General features: G+C 45.2%; 1 protein-coding gene and 1 pseudogene across 2 annotated transcripts in view; both read left to right on the top strand.

Annotated features, from left to right (window-relative positions):
- The window catches only part of LOC126365777 (glutamyl aminopeptidase-like), a 790,794-nt gene that overhangs the window by 583,886 nt on the left and 188,350 nt on the right, over nucleotides 1-18,558 (top strand). The window lies entirely within an intron of this gene.
- On the top strand, nucleotides 11,623-11,740 carry LOC126268480 (5S ribosomal RNA; annotated as a pseudogene).

Raw genomic sequence — 18,558 nt, 5'->3', positions numbered from 1 at the left:
ATTTCTCTAAAAAGGCTTAATCGAATTCTTGGTATGTGCGACAGTTGTCAGCTTCTTCTACTGCCCGTAAACGAGCGTCACCCTGAATCCATCCTACAACTAACTGGATTTTTTGTTGTTCGGACCAACGTCACACAAACAGCACTATGTGTGTTCTTTACGGTTCCTGCGAAAAGATCAGAAATTGTCTGTGTTTGAGCAAATCATTATCAGTAAGGACTGACGATATTACTTATGATGTCGTTTCCCGCCTCTCGGTTGACAGCATGGCAAGTGTTCGCCAACGCTGGCACATTCACGTAATTATTTGCAAATTATTCCAGTTCGCCTGTATCACACTGATCGTGGCGAAACCGTGTTCGCGCTATTATTTTCTTTAGCTGACCGAATCTGGTTTGTAGCTACAGATGAACCATTTGAAATTTTCTTTCGTTTATTAGCCCAGAGCGAATTTTATCTTCGATCGTTTTCCTGTCATTGTCGATTTTAGCATGTATTTTTGTTTCACGCTCACTAATCATTTCCTCAACGGCCTCGACATAAGTCCTGTGTTCCTGTATGCATTTTTCTGCGAGTGTGATATCACTGTTGAATATTACCTCTTCGGATCTTTCATTTATTTACATCTTTCTTAAGCCCTTCACATTCGGATGTTAGAAATGTATGACCAGTTTTAAAAGACCAACATCTTATGTGAGTTTGCGTATGTCCTCTGGCAATGTTCTACAAGTCGATACAAATTCGGCTACGTTTGTTAGTACAGTCGTGGTTAATTCGGTCAGACTTTTATGCTCACTTTGCAAAGTTTCTTGCACCCGTGCTACTCTTTGTTCTTGATGCGCACGTTTTTTCCGTTCCTTTCAATGTCTGATGATTTTTGGCTTAACTGCGTATTCATACTAGAAAACTTGGTGTTAAGTTCGTTAGTGGTCTCTGTTAGATCTGTATTCCAATACGCTACTCTCTCTCTCATTCCTACCATATTGATCTATTCATATTACTCATTCACAAAATGCAGTCGCGAAAATTTTCATTTCCCCATTACTACCAAACATTTCACCTTCCAACATTGATTGAGGGACAGTCCATCAAGCGCAAGCGTTAGCCACGTATTATCCCCAAAATGCACGTGTGATTCACTAATAATAATGCAGTTTAATTGATTTGGCAAATTACTATATTGTTGCGACTCACTATTATCATCATCTCTTATTGGCAAATTTGTCCATACTACGACATTTACACACGTAATATTTGAATACACAGAAAAATGATAAATTATTACAGAAAACTTTTCTTTTGTATCTTTAGAAATTACTTGTTGCTCGTAACAAGATGGTACATAATTATGGTACCATAACGTCACAAACACTACAAGAATACACGTTACAAGGTTGCACTTCGTTTCCTGCTGCAAAGCTTGGGAAATTGAACGAAGTATAGGACGAGGTAGAATTGCTCTCACATGCATAAAATTCAATAATACTCTTCATCCTACCGTGAAAGTTGTCTTGCTCATACTTCCTCGCAATTTGGAATTTTGTAATTTCTAGTACATTTGGATGGCTTAAATGTTTCTAGTTCGAATTCAAATGGTTCAAGTGGCTCTAAGCACTACGGCACTTAACATCTGAGGTCATCAGTCCTCTAGACTTAGAATTACTTAAACCTAACTAACCTAATGACATCACACACATCCATGCCCGAGGCAGGATTCGAACCTGCGACGGTAGCAGCAGCGCGGTTCCGGACTGAAGCGCCTAGTACCTCTCGGTTACAGCGGCCGGCTGATGTAAACATCTGCTGTATGGCAGCCAGAGAGGTTCTCTCCTCCTGCAGTTGAGACGAAAGTATCATATGCGTTTGACTTGTATTGCATGTTCCTCCGTAGATACAGTTCGTGCTGCCGATGTAGGCCTCTGTTTCAAATGATTTATGCCATTCTATGTTCCACGTGAACAAGATTAAATCATCTTTGAGGATAACAGTAACATTGTAAATTACTGAAAAATACCAGAATTCCTGACAGAAAGAAAATGAAACCCTCAGAGATTTTTACAATAGCAAAAAAGTAACAAACAGTGCGAATTTCTTGAAAAGGGAAAATGTTACTGTCACATTAAATGTAGGTGACAAATTCATATATTGTGTAACAAACACTCAATTTTTGGAATGTAAGTTGTCTATCACTTTAAGCACAATGGGCACACAAAGAGAGAACCAAAGAGAATGTCATCAGCATGTTATACACTTAGGGCCTACCATCAGTATGAGACACCAGACCCTGGTGGGTGAATGGTCAGCGTGACGGATTGTCCATCCTTTGGGCCCGGATTCGATTCCCGGCTGGGTCGCGGAGTTTTCTCCGCCCAGGGACCCGGGGAACGGTCTGCCCGTCGGGGGCCCTAGCCATACGATTAAATAAATAAAAGCAGATGCTTCATACTCAATACTAGTCTTACGTCTACTCCGTCCTTGGGTAAAGTATCATTCTTCAGGGGTCAAGTGCAAAAAAACACAATCAGAATACATAAACCACAGAAATGGGTCATAATGAAAATAACTAGTACAATCATCTGTTTAAAGGGTTGAAGATTCTAGCTATATCGCCTGAGTACTTCTACTAAACCAATATGCACATTAAGAAAAAATATTATTATTATTACATTAACTCATAAAACAGTGCTTCCTAGCAGGGAATCAAATGATACAAGCAAATGAAAGAGGCAAGTAAAATCTATTTTGTTTAGAAAAGCAGTTAAAGCCTACTTGTTAAATAATACATACTATATCCTAAAATATTACCTAAATAGCATAAAGCAGGATTTGGTAAAGAATGTTAGAAAAGAAAAAATTTATAAAATGAAGCGTCTCTGCCATTCCACCATATAATTTCACTGTTTAATGTATTTTACTGGAAAATTTTGTAATCGAGACCGGTGTTGGAATATATTAGCTTCCTTCCACTCTTCTGACTTCAATATCTCTTACATAATGTGGAATGCAAATACACAAAATGAAACGCACAAACAACGTAACAGGCAGGCAGAAATATAATCGTGGTTCCTATACCAGTCAAACTGACGCCTGTGTATCTGTATGATTAGTGCAATAATTCAAGATGAGGTGTGAATAAATATTGGGATATTGGTTTTGTAATTAGCTTGATCTGTAAGTAATCGTACACCAGCATTTTTGTTAAGTTTTAATTATGTTTTATTGTTGTATTAAGCGGACTTTTCCTATGTCAGTGCAAAATGATCTGTGGATGTATAAACAGCCATGTGACTAAGCTCGAATCTGTACTGTTGCAATGACTTGTGGCACCTGTAATCTATAGAAAACAAGTGTGTTGCAAAGTGATATGGTCAAGATGGTTCTATACGGTTCGCTCCCTATTTCGAGAAGGTTTCTCATTTAGTATGTGATGATTTGATGAAAATATTACGGTCGTGAAATAGTTCGTATTCTCCGCTACGTCTTGACGGTCTGTTATAGACAGAAACAGGCTACTGTGTCCTAACTTGGAGGAGACCGCATATGAACGTATGATGTATCTCTTTTCACAACAGAGATACAGGCACTTTTTAGGCAGTAATTAATGTATTTTACTTTAATGTCAAAGTGCTTTTTTGAATTCTTTATGCAGCCGTTTCATGTTGTTATCTCTGAATAATTCAACAGTTTTTTGGAACACACGCTCTCTTTCATTTAAAATTCAGGAAGTGATGTCTACTCTTTCATCTTCATTTATTGTTATTGTCGAACAGGATTTTACGAGTATTTCTGCTGCTGGCATTCAGTCTTCATTTGCCTTGGGAATCCCTGTGCATTCACAACAACATGAACAATACAGTATTGTAGCATTGTAGTTTGCGCATGTCCATGTGGAAAGCATTTACCTACAGCATGTACAGTAGAGGATGGAAGGTAAATGTGAAAAGCTCACCCTAAACCCATTCCTGTATCATTCATGCGTGCAACGGATATGTGTGTGTGTGTGTGTGTGTGTGTGTGTGTGTGTGTGTGTGTGTGTGTGTGTCTCGAACACACAGCGCCAGAGCGTAACTACTCTGCCGTTAATTAATTCGGGCCCCTTTCACCACTCGCGGTGTTCCCAGAGATGAAAATCAATTTAGAGCGACCACGGCACTGCAAACCTCGTTCGTGTCGGAAACGATGGGCTACCGGGATGAGTTGCGTCAAACCAAATTGTCTCTCTTCCGCTTTAGGAAGCATCTTTCAGCATCTCCAGTTATCTACGAGTTCTAAACCAAATTGCAACAGAAACGGGAAATTTGTTTAAAAGGAAACGCTGGAAATAAGGAGTATATTATTCGATATTTATGTATGCACACTGAATTAATTTATTCCTTTTCGAGTTTTAAAAGTAACAAATTACCCAGTACTGACAATAATACAGCCAGAGTTACTGATCGACGAATTAAAAATTTGATGTGTCACTATCAATACAAGCGAATGAATAGACAACAGGTGGCTGTGTAAACGGCTGCAAACGAGATACTCCTTAATCGCCGGCCGCGGTGGTCTCGCGGTTCTAGGCACGCAGTCCGGAACCGTGCGACTGCTACGGTCGCAGGTTCGCATCCTGCCTCGAGCATGGATGTGTGCGATGTCCTTAGGTTAGTTAGGTTTAAGTAGTTCTAAGTTCTAGGGGACTGATGACCACAGCAGTTGAGTCCCATAGTGCTCAGAGCCATTTGAACTCCTTAATCATAAACAGTGGATATTCCTGAGACATACTGAGTTCCACTTTTATCAACGATAATGATGTAAGCTGCAGCAATGAATTAAAGTTCGTACCAGTACAGGGATTTGAGCGCAGGACTCCTGCTCACTAGGCAGATGCGATATTGGTTGTGCCACAGTGGCACTACAGCTACAGCAACTGCACTGAAAACAAATTTCTATTCCCATTGCTAGCCCTAGTGCCAGTGTGGCACAGCAGATACCACATCTGTCTCGTAAGCAGGAGACTTGGGTTCGAATCCCGGCACTAGTACGAACTTTGATTCATTGCTTCATCGTACATCATTAACACTGTACCTTTATTTGGTTTTGTTTTAGTGCTCACCATAATGCTGAAAAGAGGTATTTCTCACTCAGATGGAGGCACAAATATATATCCCCACAGGGACGCAAGAGGGGCACTTGCAACACTTACCCTAGCCACACACCCTCTCCCCTTTCCCTCGATACTGGACTCTGGTGGACAAAGTTTTTATTCACATACTGAGGGGTAAATATCAATTCCAAAATGTCTCTGAGCACTATGGGACTTAACTGCTATGGTCATCAGTCCCCTAGGGCCTATTTGGGCCGGCCACTCCTGCCGGCTCAAATATCAATTCCCTAGAATATAATAAGTTTTTTTGTGTCACCTACAATATTTAGCTCTTATGGTGTGACGTGTCTCGAAACTGAGCAACTCATTTATACCCCAAAAAATGTCAATTTCAGAGTCCTGCCTGCCCCTCGAAAAATTTCTATGGTCACCCAGGAGCACGAGAGGAAACCCTGCCGTAGTATTTCTCAGAGAAAATGTCATATACTAGGCTAGAGTAGAAATTCGTCAATGGAGTAGGAGTTGACCACCAATTCGTGCCTTAGGCACACTCGACATCTACATCTACATCGATACTCCGCAAGCCACATGACGGTGTGTGGCGGAGGGTACTTTGAGTACTTCTATCGGTTCTCCCTTATTCCAATCCAGTATTGTTCGTGGAAAGAAGGATTGTCGGTATGCCTCTGTGTGGGCTCTAATCTCTCTGATTATATCCTCATGGTCTCTTCACGAGATATACGTAGGAGGGAGCAATATGCTGCTTGACTCCTCAGTGAAGGCATGTTCTCGAAACTTCAACAAAAGCCCATACTGAGCTATTGAGCGTCTCTGCTGCAGAGTCTTCCACTGGAGTTTATCTATCATCTCCGTAACGCTTTCGCGATTACTAAATGATCCTGTAACGAAGCGCGCTGCTCTCCGTTGGATCTTCTCTATCTCATCAACTCTATCTGGTACAGATCCCACACCGGTGAGCAGTATTCAAGCAGTGGGCGAACAAGTGTACTGTTAACTACTTCCTTTGTTTTCGAATTGAATTTCCTTAGGATTCTTCCAATGAATCTCAGTCTGGCATCTGCTTTACCGACGATTAATTTTATATTGACATTCCATTTTAAATCACTCTTAATGCCCACTGCCAGATAATTTATGGAATTAACTGCTTCCAGTTGCTGACCTGCTATATTGTAGCTAAATGATAAAGGATCTTTCTTTCTATGTATTCGCAGCACATTACACTTGTCTTCATTGAGATTCAATTGCCATTTCCTGCACCATACGTCAATTCGTTGCAGATCCTCCTGCATTTCAGTACAATTTTCCATTGTTACGACCTCTCGATATACTACAGCATCATCCGCAAAAAATCCTCAGTCATCTTCCGATGTTATCCACAAGGTAATTTATGTATATTGTGAATAGCAACTGTCCTACGACACTCCCCTGCGGCACACCTGAAATCACTCTTACTTCCGAAGATTTCTCTCCATTGAGAATGATATGCTGCGTTCTGTTATCTAGGAACTCTTCGATAAAATCACGCAATTGCTCTGATAGTCCATATGCTCTTACTTTGTTCATAAAACGATTGTGGGGAACGATCAAACGTCTTGCGAAAGTCAAGAAACACGGCATCTGCCTGGGAACCCGTGTCTGTGGCCCTCTGAGTCTCGTGAACGAATAGCGCGAGCTGGGCTTCACACAATCGTCTTTTTCGAAACCCATGGTGACTCCTACAGAGTAGATTTCTAGTCTCCAGAAAAGTCATTATACTCGAACATAACACGTGTTCTAGAATTCTACAACTGATCGACGTTAGAGATATAGGTCTATAGTTCTGCACATCTGTCCGACTTCCCTTCTTGAAAATGGAGATGACCTGTGCCCCTTTCCATCCTTTGGAACGCTACGCTTTTCTAGAGACCTACGGGTCCATCTGTGTATATCACGTTAGAGTCCTGGTACTCATTTCAACTGGTAATAAATTCGTTCTTAAAAAACGTAGCCTGGAGTGAAGAATTTGTTTCTCTCTGTGAAATCTAAAATCATTCTAGGTTTCAATAACAACCAGGGTGGAGCTTTGCACCAACCCTTCCTCTGTATGTTTTGCGGAGATACTCCCAGATCCAATAATAGCTGCTTTGCCCGTATACCGAACGGTTTCGTCCCTCGTGGACAAATGGTGTAGAGTCCTTCTAAAGTTTCGCAGATATTAATAGCTGCAGGGAAAGCCAGCTAAGTCGGGAAGGAGCGGAGCTTGAGCGCCTGTTTAGCTCCAAGGACCCGCCGCGGATCAGCTAATGGCAGCTCTCCTGCCTCTGCACTTCAGCTCGGTATAGGGCTCGTCCTGTAGCCTCCTCTGGCCAGTCTGATGGCGTCGTGGTGTACAGAGCCCAGCGTCTTTAAATATGTTGGTCGTGCCGACCTGTAGACCGTACAACAATAATCAAGACGCGATCGCACGAAACCTTTATAGAACTGCAGCTAGCAGGATCTATGTGAATCCCAGTTCCTCCCATTCGACCACTTCATAATATCCAGCGCTTTAAGGGCTCGTGTTTTGAACTCCTTGGGATGAGGCAGCCGAGTAAGTTTGCTATCAAATAAGAGACCTCAAAACCATACCGTCTCCTTAAGATGTTAAACAGTATCTCACAGCCTTAGTTCCGGAAGTGTAAAAAGAGAATGATCACGATTAAAATAAACACATACTGTTTTCTCAGGGGAGAAATTAAAACCTGTCCGTGCAGATCATTCTTCTAGTCAGTTGACTGTTAACTGTAAGTCAGAGAGGAGGATTTGGGACTAGAAGTGGAACAGAAAATAGAAAAATCATCCACGAACACTGAGCACTGCACAGGACTCACCACTGCAGATTATTTGCAGTTGATCGCAACTGCGAACAAAATCACGCTTAGATCTCTCCCCTGTGGGATACCACGAACTTTAGGAAATCGATCGGAAATGCTATTCCTGACTGTACCGAAAATAACGTCCAGGAAGAAAGGACCGCAGGAAAATGGGGAGGCGGCCTCGAAAGCCCCATTCATGTAGCTGATGAAGTACATTGTATTTCCACGTAGTCTTATACGCCTTTCCAGTGCCAAAAATGATGATAATAAATGCTGTTTCCGTGGGAATGCCTTCTGTATATCTGGGAACGACTGGGGAGATTTCGATATTCCGGAGTCCAGACTAGGCGGAAGCTGATCATCCGCTTAAGCGTCTTTCGTACATAGCTGGTAAGAGCGACACTCCGATAGATGTCTGGGAGAGTGCGGTCCTTCCTTGGTTTCAGAATGGGGACCATTATGGATTCCCCATATTTTATTAAAGAGAGCAAATAAGATTTCTTTAGATTCAGGATTACGGTGCCGTAACATACCATAATATATAAAGTCTGGTCCAGGAGCGGTCTCGTAAGGTGCAGCTAATAGTGTGTCCAACTCCCACATGGAGGACGGGAGGTAGTAGGCCTCGTCATTCTCGGAAGCCTGTCCCGAACTTCGAGACAGGCGTGGAAACCTGGAACTGGACTCCCGGACGATGTTACATCGCAAATGTACCGCACCAAGGTGTTAGCTATATCGGAGCGTTACTTTCAGGACGCTATTGTCCCTTAAGGCAGCTAATGGATAGAATGTCCTTTCCCCAGATATCTTCCCATACTATAGTGGTGATGTATGAAGTCACGAGGGAGGAGGTAGGCACTGCATTTATTCCATACACAGGCGCACTCTCGGGGAAAATCGCCCGCATTCTGAAGAAGCACCGGGTCGGAACTGTGTTTTGTCTTCCGAATAAAACTAGTGCACTGGCGGGGAGCCCCAAAGATGACCTCGATTTGAGGAAGGCCGGCGTGTACCAGATTCCGTGTCAATGTGGCAAGTCGTATATTGGTCAGACGATGCGTACCGTCGAGGATCGATGCCGTGAACACCAGAGGCACACTCGACTGATGTATCCGAGCAAGTCGGAGGTTGCTGAACATTGTTTGTCGGAAAATCACGCTATGGAGTATGACCGCACGAGGATTCTGGTACAGACGTCGAGATACTGGGACAGCGTTGTTAGAGAGGCCATCGAAATTCGCACCAATGAAGACCTCATAAACCGTGACTGTGGCTATAATCTGAGCAAGGCTTGGGAACCAGCGATTGGGTTAATCAAGAGTAAATCTTGCAAACCTATAGTTGTGGCGACCACGGCGGACAGAGCCATCACACCGACGTCATCTCAGACGTCGTCGCAATCTGTTCCACCGCGAGACCGTGGCGCGGGGCGCGGACGGCGGAGGGAGCGCGCCGCAAGCGGAGGGTATTTAAATCGGCCGCCGCCGCGACCGGACAAACACCCCCGTCTGGCGGCTTCTTACCGCCCAATAAGCCTCCTGCCCACACTGTCAAAAATATTCGAGCGCCTCTATGCCAAACGACTCCTCAGGCACGTGGAAGCCGAACATCTGCTTCCTGATGAGCAGTTCGGTTTTCGTAGGGGCCACTCCACAGTGCACCAACTTATGAGACTAGTGGAGGAGGCCATGAGAGCCCTGGAGACGCGGGAATACCTTGGGGCGGTGTTCCTGGACGTCTCTAGGGCATTTGACTCCGTGTGGCACGACGGCCTCGTGTATAAACTTTTTATGCTCGGGGTCCCGACGTCACACGGGGTGCTACTCAAGTCCTACCTTGAAGGCCGGACTTTTCACGTGCGCTTAGACGAGGGAGTGTCCACGCAACGTCCAATTCAGGCTGGAGTGCCGCAGGGGTCCGTACTTGGTCCCCTACTGTACTCCCTCTATACTGCAGATGCTCCGCGAGTGGCGCGGGTGTCGCTGGCGCTATATGCCGACGACACTGCGCTACTCGTCCGGAGCATGAACGTGCATGAAATGAGGCGTCGTCTCCAACTAGGGTGCGAGGCATTGGGAAGCTGGTCCACGAAATGGCGGCTCAAATTTAATGCCGCCAAGAGTCAGGCAGTCATATTCTCGAGAAGAATTCTGCCGCCAGACTTAGAGCAGGTCACGATCACGGGAGGCCCCATCCCATGGTGTAAAACGGCCAGATACCTCGGGGTTACCCTCGACCAACGATTAACCTGGCGTCCCCACATTCAGGAGACAAAGCGTAGAGCTGCAGGTCGCTTGCGTGTTCTGTACCCTCTACTCAACCCTACTTCGACGCTTCCCCCTCACCACGGCATCACCCTATACCTGGCGCTGGTTCGCCCAGTGCTGGAGTATGCTGCCGTGGTGTGGGGAAACGCGGCCGAAACTCATATTGCTGAGCTCCAGAGGGTGCAGAACCGAGCACTTCGGCTCGCCCTTCGACTGCCATGGCGTTACCCCACCGCTCAACTACACGAGCAAACTGGTATACCCCGGCTCAGGGACCGCTTCCGCCAATCCGCGCGACAATTTTATCAAGAGACCGACCGGTCTCAAAATAGGCTCGTCAAGGCACTGGGCCACCAAATCCACCACAGGCCGACTACACGTTGGCCTGACCTGTTGCGAGAGTGAAATACTCGTAACAGCCAATGGATGCAGTGCATCCGAGAGGCCAGATCAAACTAAGTCAGTTCTCTTCAGTCCCAAGATAATATGATAAGCAGGAATAGCGCAAGACGCTTACCCTGCAAACTCACGAGCAAAGGACCCCTCGTTAGTAAACGTGACGTGACGTGACGTGACGTGACGTGACGTGACGTGACCGAACCCAGTTCCCTCTGAGCAGCCATAGCGTACGGATCTCCGTGCCGGCACGTTCACAGGAGCTCAGTCCGTCAGTTCACCTGATGATGGCGACATGTTTGATCGCCGAAATATTGTGCCCATTGGACACTATAGACCGGTAGTACACCCGTGGATATTTTGATTTTTTCGAAGTAATTGCGTTTTCTAGTGCTGCATGATAAACCTCTATAATTGCTTATTTTTAGCACGATATCCCTCGGTTTCACGTTTACATATCAACTATTTTCAAATGAAAGCTGAAGTAAACAAGGTCAACTTCAATTTTACTGTAAAAACTGTGAGGGAAGTGTCACTAGGGAGAGGGGTGGTGTAGAGAGGACCTTGTAATAAATGTCGACCCTGTATGTGGATAGCTTACTTTTTATTTTTTTCTGGAGAGGAGTCTAGGTATCACTCGCGATGCACTGAGTCAAGCTACATCGTTCTATAAAAAAATATTTCTAGAAACAAGCAGTACCAACTGTGACATTAACTCATTGGTTTGGGTTTTAAGAAAACTCCTACAAAAACTAATTATCGTTTATATTTCGTCATTTCTAAAATAAAAGTATTCAAAGAAAATTCTTTTCCTTTCTAAAGCTTAGTAAACTGCTTATGCTGATGATTGGTTGGCAAGGGCGGGGGATATATGTGATCTGGAAGAGAACACTGTGACATACTAAAATACACTGATGGCCATAGAAACTGCAACACCCCTTTGGATAGCAAACAACGAAATTTTACTTATTGTGCATATACAGTGTAGAAGCAATATAACATGATTAAATTTGTAGGTGGCAAAGGCCTTTCCGCAGTGGATACACCGGTTCCCATCAGAACACCGAAGTTAAGCACTGTCGGGCGTGGCTGGCACTTGGATGGGTGACCGTCCAGGCCGCCATGCGCTGTTGCCATTTTTCGGAGTGCACTCAGCCTCGTGATGCCAATTGAGGAGCTGTCCGGCCGAATAGTAGCGGCTCCGGTCAAAGACAACCATAATAACGAGTGGGAGAGCGGTGTGCTGACCACACGCCTCTCCTGTCTGCATCCTCAACTGAGTATGACACTGCGGTCGGATGGTCCCCTATGGGCCACTTGTGGCCTGAAGGAGTGAAATTTGTAGTTGGTATTGAGGTAAGGACTGTGCAAAATTTAGTTCAGAGCTGCTGCCTCTCATAGCAGCGATGGCTCTAACGCAGCTGAGCATTGAGGGGAACTGAGCTTGGGTGAGAGATGGGTGTACATCATTTTATGTTGCTTGTACTCTTATGCCAGATAATGATAAAAGCTGAAGAAATGCAGTAAAATTAATGAAATGATAATTAATTCAAGACCTTAATCTGTCGACAGGCATTGATATACATCAACGGGGACAGTTGAAAATGTGTGCCTCGACCGGGACTCGAACCTGTGAGACCCGTGAGACCCACCCTTCCAACTTAATGTCCACACACTACATTCGTAGTATCCCTGCCGACTACACTCATTACTCGCGGCAGCCAGTCTTACCGAGTTCCGTAAGAGTTTGGGCAATGCGTGTGCATCCAGTACCGAAGAAGGAAAATGGTCGGTTAACCTTAACTATATGAAGATACCATCAGTGACCATGAAGTTGTCTTAGAATGAAATAATTAAATCAAGACCCTAAGCAGCCGACAGGCGTTATTTACATCAACGGGGAAAGTTGAAAATGTGTGCCCCGAATGGGACTCGAACCCAGGATCTCCAACTTACATGGCAGACGCACTATCCTTCTGAGCCACCGAGAGCACAGATGATATTGCGACTTCAGGGATTTATCCCTTGCCCATTCCCTGTGAGACCCACATCCCCAACTTAATGTCCACACAATACTTTCGTAGTGCCCCTGCCCATTACACTCTTTATTCGCGGCAGACAAGAAGGAGGTCAATGGCCAGTTAGCCTTAACTATATGAAAATGGTATCTGTTCTTTCGGACATCGTCAACGCGTGGTCGACCTGGTGGTTTATCATGCCACGGCACACAACCCTCTCCACAAAGTTCTTGTGCCAGGAATGAATCGTAGGCCTGCTTGGGGGCTCTTTAGCGTATTTCGTGTGAAATTTACGCTGAATAGTTGTTGCAGAGTTCATTTCATGACACCACACAGCGAGCACGCTCTGCACCAGTGAAAGTAGCCATTTTAACAGCGCACTGCGCTGACGCTCCTGGTGGCCGAATAGATCACTGGTCTCTTATGTGCCTCAAGCATGAGCTTGTTTGCTAGAAAATGCCACATCTATCGGTTCAGTAAGTTATGTCAGTAAATATCTATATCATTCCAAAGTTGTAATGTCCTTTTTGACCCACTGTGTCTTTACATCATGAGTGGCGTTCCGAACTGCCTTTTCTAAATAGTTTTCAGAGAAGGCACTTAGCATTGTTCCATTAGATGTCTTGTCACCCACACCATAAAAAACTGTTATTTTCTCATCTTATTGTTGGGTAGTTAAACTCTTCACTGATGATTATAGTATCACTGGGGAACTTACATACATGAGAACGAAATTTTCACTCTACAGTGGAGTGGCCACTGATATGAAACTTCCTGGCAGATCAAAACTGTGCGCCGGACCGAGACTCGAACTCGGGGCATTTTCTTTTCTCGGGCAAGTGCTCTAGCATCTGAGCTACCCAAGTACAACTTACCACCCGTCCTCACAGCTATAAATCCGCCAGTATCTCGTCTCCTACCTTCCAAACAAAAAGTACTCTACCACTTGGCTGCGAAAAGCACATGTCCCGAGTTCGAGTCTCGGTCACGCACACAGTTTTGATCTGCAAACAAGTTTCATATCAGCACACACTCCTCTTCAGAGTGAAAATTTCATTCTGGAAACATCTCCCAGAATGTGGCTAAGCCATTCCTCCGCAGTATACTTTCTTCCAGGAGTGTTAGTTCTGCAAGGTCTGCAGGAGACCTTCTGTGATGTTTGGAGGGTAGGAGACGAAGTACTGGCGGAATCAGAGCTGTGAGGACGGGTCGTGAGTCGTGCTTGGGTAGCTCAGATGGTAGAGCACTTTCCTGTGAAAAGCAGAGGTCCCGAGTTCGAGTCTCGGTCCGGCACACTGTTTTGATCTGCCAGGAAGTTTCACGTGAAATGAGGTATTCTGAAAAGTGTTCTATTACATGAGGAAGTGAGTCTCGTGGTTGACAGAAGGATCCAGTAACAGTTTCATGCCATTCCTGATATGGAATCTTCTCCAAACGGTCTCACAGGCCACTTCAATTTCTATCTCGGGGGATCTGAGTGTCTTGCCTACTGCAACAAATACACTACCTCAATTTACCGTTAGCTTACCCAATCGACAAACAAATTTTCCCCAAAATTCTCACTGCTATAAACTTCAGGTTTTAATCAGCTTTCCGTACCTAGTACTATGTGAGCTTCACTGCTTTTCAGGAACACCTTAAGTTCTTGCACTTTGTTGTGAATGCTTACACAGTTAACTGTTAGGATTTTCATACTCTCACCAGTGAGATGGTGGTGGGGAGAAGGGCATTGCTTTGGATCTTATACTAATACTTCTGGCTCTCTTACAGCTGTCGTTATATGGACTGGATGGAGACCCGCATAATCTAAAAACCCTTGGGTGCATCCCACAAACTAACTATGTGGGTGCCTCTGGCGCAAGCCCAGGAAGTTGCAACAAAACTCGTCACAGAACTTTTGGAGCCTCTGATTCAGTCCTTCTACTCGATTCAGAACCAGGCGCCCATGATCATTTCTGGAGATAATGCTCCAAATTGTGAACTTCGTTGAAGACCCATGCACCAGTCTGGTCTTCTGAACCTTCTCTGCCAGTTTCTGGAATGATCCAAGCGTGACCTTGGAGCCCAGACGTCAGGAAGTGTTTGTTCCAACGTGCGCCACAATCTGGAGTTGGCTACACCCTGTTCCTTCAATGGCTGCCAGAGTAGCCTCATCTACATGTTGAATGAGATCGCTAGGCATACACATTGAGTGCACCTGGTTTTCCATCTACATCTACATGACTACTCTACAATTCACATTTAAGTGCTTGGCAGAGGGTTCATCGAACCACAATCATACTGTCTCTCTACTATTCCACTCCCGAACAGCGCGCGGGAAAAACGAACACCTAAACCTTTCTGTTCGAGCTCTGATTTCTCCTATTTTATTTTGATGATCATTCCTACCTATGTAGGTTGGGCTCAAAAAAATATTTTCGCATTCTGAAGAGAAAGTTGGTGACTGAAATTTCGTAAATAGATCTCGCCGCGACGAAAAACGCCTTTGCTTTAATGACTTCCATCCCAACTCGCGTATCGTATCTGCCACACTCTCTCCCCTATTACGTGATAATACAAAACGATCTGCCCTTTTTTGCACCCTTTCGATGTCCTCCGTCAATCTCACCTGGTAAGGATCCCACACCGCGCAGCAATATTCTAACAGAAGACGAACGAGTGTAGTGTAAGCTGTCTCTTTAGTGGACTTGTTGCATCTTCTAAGTGTCCTGCCAATGAAAAGCAAACTTTGACTCGCCTTCCCCACAATATTATCTATGTGGTCTTTCCAACTGAAGTTGTTCGTAATTTTAACACCCAGGTACTTGAATTGACAGCCTTGAGAATTGTACTATTTATCGAGTAATCGAATTCCAACGGATTTCTTTTGGAACTCATGTGGATCACCTCACACTTTTCGTTATTTAGCGTCAACTGCCACCTGCCACACCATACAGCAATCTTTTCTAAATCGCTTTGCAACTGATACTGGTCTTTGGATGACCTTACTAGACGGTAAATTACAGCATCATCTGCGAACAATCTAAGAGAACTGCTCAGATTGTCACCCAGGTCATTTATATAGATCAAGAACAGCAGAGATCCCCTGTCGATAGCGGCCATTACTTCGTGCGAATAAAGACCTAGCTGCGTTGCACAAGAGCAATGTTTTCTGAAGCCATGCTGATTACGTGTCAATAGATCGTTCCCTTCGAAGTGATTCATAATGTTTGAATACAGTATATGCTCCAAAACCCTACTGCAAACCGACGTCAATAATATAGGTCTGTAGTTAGATGGATTACTCCTACTACCCTTCTTAAACACTGGTGCGACTTGCGCAATTTTCCAATCTGTAGGTACAGATCTATCGGTGAGCGAGCGGTTGTATATGAGTGCTAAGTAGGGAGCTAAAGTATCGGCGTAATCTGAAAGGAACCTAATCGGTATACAATCTGGACCTGAAGACTTGCCCGTATCAAGCGATTTGAGTTGCTTCGCAACCACTAAGGTATCTACTTCTAAGAAACTCATGCTAGCAGATGCTCGTGTTTCAAATTCTGGAATATTCCATTCGTCTTCACTGGTGAAGGAATTTCGGAAAACTGCGTTCAATAACTCCGCTTTAGCGGCACAGTCGTCGGTAACAGTACCATCGGCACTGCGCAGCGAAGGTATTGACTGCGTCTTGCCGCTTGTGTACTTTACATACGACCAGAATTTCTTCGGATTTTCTACCAAATTTCGAGACAATGTTTCGTTGTGGAACCTATTAAAGGCATCTCGCATCGAAGTCCGTGCCAAATTTCGCGCGTCTGTAAATTTTAGCCAATCTTCGGGATTTCGCGTTCTTCTGAACTTCGCATGCTTTTTCCGTTGCCTCTGCAACAACGTTCGGACCTTTTTTGTGTACCACGGGGGATCCGTTCCATCTCTTACCAATTTATGAGGTATGAATCTCTCAATTGCTGTTGCTACTATATCTTTGAATTTGAGCCACATCTCGTCTACATTTGCATAGTCAGTTCGGAAGGAATAGAGATTGTCTCTTAGGAAGGCTTCTAGTGACACTTTATCCGCTTTTTTAAATAAAATTATTTTGCGTTTGTTTCTGATGGATTTGGAAGAAACTGTATTGAACCTAGCTACAACGACCTTGTGATCACTAATCCCTATATCAGTCATGATGCTCTCTATCAGCTCTGGATTGTTTGTGGCTAAGAGGTCAAGTGTGTTTTCGCAACCATTTACAATTCGCGTGGGTTCGTGGACTAACTGCTCGAAATAATTTTCGGAGAAAGCATTTAGGACAATCTCGGAAGATGTTTTCTCCCTACCACATGTTTTGAACAAGTATTTTTGCCAACATACCGAGGGAAGGTTGAAGTCCCCACCAACTATAACCGTATGAGTGGGGTATTTATTTTTTACGAGCCTCAAACTTTCTCTGAACTGTTCCGCAACTGTATCATCGGAGTCTGGGGGTCGGTAGAAGGAGCTAATTATTAACTTAATTCGGCTGTTATGTATAACCTCCACCCATACCGATTCGCAGTAAGTATCTACTTCGACTTCACTACAAGATAAACCACTACTGACAGACACAAACACTCCACCACCAATTCTGCCTAATCTATCTTTCCTGAACACCGTCTGAGGCTTCATAAAAATTTCTGCAGGGCTTATTTCAGGCTTTAGCCAGCTTTCTGTACCTATAACGATATCAGCTTCTGTGCTTTCTATTAGCGCTTGAAGCTCAGGGACCTTTCCAGCACAACTACAACAATTTACAACTATAATTCCGTCTGTTCCTTGATCCAAGCACGTCCTGTATTTGCCATGCACCCTTTGACATTGCAGCCTACCCCGTACTTTCCCGAGGCCTTCTAACCTAAAAAAAAACGCCCAGTCCACGCCACACATCCTCCGCTACCCGTGTAGCCGCCAGCTGAGTGTAGTGAACTCCTGACCTATTCAGCGGAACCCGAAACCCCACCATCCTATGGCGCAAGTCAAGAAATCTGCAGCCAACACGGTCGCAAAACCGTCTGAGCCTCTGATTCAGACCCTCCACCCGGCTGTGCACCAAAGGTCCGCAGTCGGTTCTGTCGACGATGCTGCAGATGGTGAGCTCTGCCTTCATCTCGTAAGCAAGACCGGCAGCCTTCACCAAATCAGATAGCCGCTGGAATCCAGAGAGAATTTCCTCAGATCCAAAGCGACACACGTCATTAGTGCCGACAAGTGCCACCACCTGCAGCTGGCTGCACCCTGTGCTCTTCATGGCATCCGGAAGGACCCTTTCCACATCAGGAATGACTCCTCCCGGAATGCACTCAGAGTGCACACTGGATTTCTTCCCCTCCTTAGCCGCCGTATCCCTAAGGAGCCCCATTACGCGCCTAACATTGCAGCTCCCAACTACCAATAAGCCCACCCTCTGCGATTGCCCGGACCTTGAAGGCTGAGAATGATCCTCTGAAACAGGGCAGGCAGCTGCATCTGGCTCAGCCAGAGACAGTGCCAGAAACCGGTTTGTCAGACGCACCGGGGAGGCTTTCTGATCAGCCTCCGGGGACGTCTTTCGCTGCCTGCCACGCCTTGGAACGACCTCCCAATCAACCACAGGCGAGGGCTCAGCCCCACTGCGGGCAGCAACCGGGGCAACCACAGCGGCAGACCGATCTGGGGACAGACGGGACGATGTTGACATCCCCGTGATACCCCAGTCCGGCTCCCCACAGTGGTGCCCATTGGCAACAGCCTCAAGCTGCGCGACCGAAGTCAGCGCCGCTTGCAGCTGTGAGCGAAGGGATACCAAGTCAGCCCTCATCCGAACACAGCAATCGCAGTCCCTGTCCATTCTAATCAATGTTGAACAACAGTTACTGAAACACGAGTCCGTGCCTAGAGAACGCAAGCGAAACACGCAAAGAATGTACCAACTAACCTGTACA

The sequence above is a fragment of the Schistocerca gregaria genome, chromosome 4 (assembly GCF_023897955.1).
Source record: "Schistocerca gregaria isolate iqSchGreg1 chromosome 4, iqSchGreg1.2, whole genome shotgun sequence".
NCBI lineage: Eukaryota > Metazoa > Arthropoda > Insecta > Orthoptera > Acrididae > Schistocerca > Schistocerca gregaria.
This window is presented reverse-complemented; position numbering and strand designations above follow the sequence as displayed.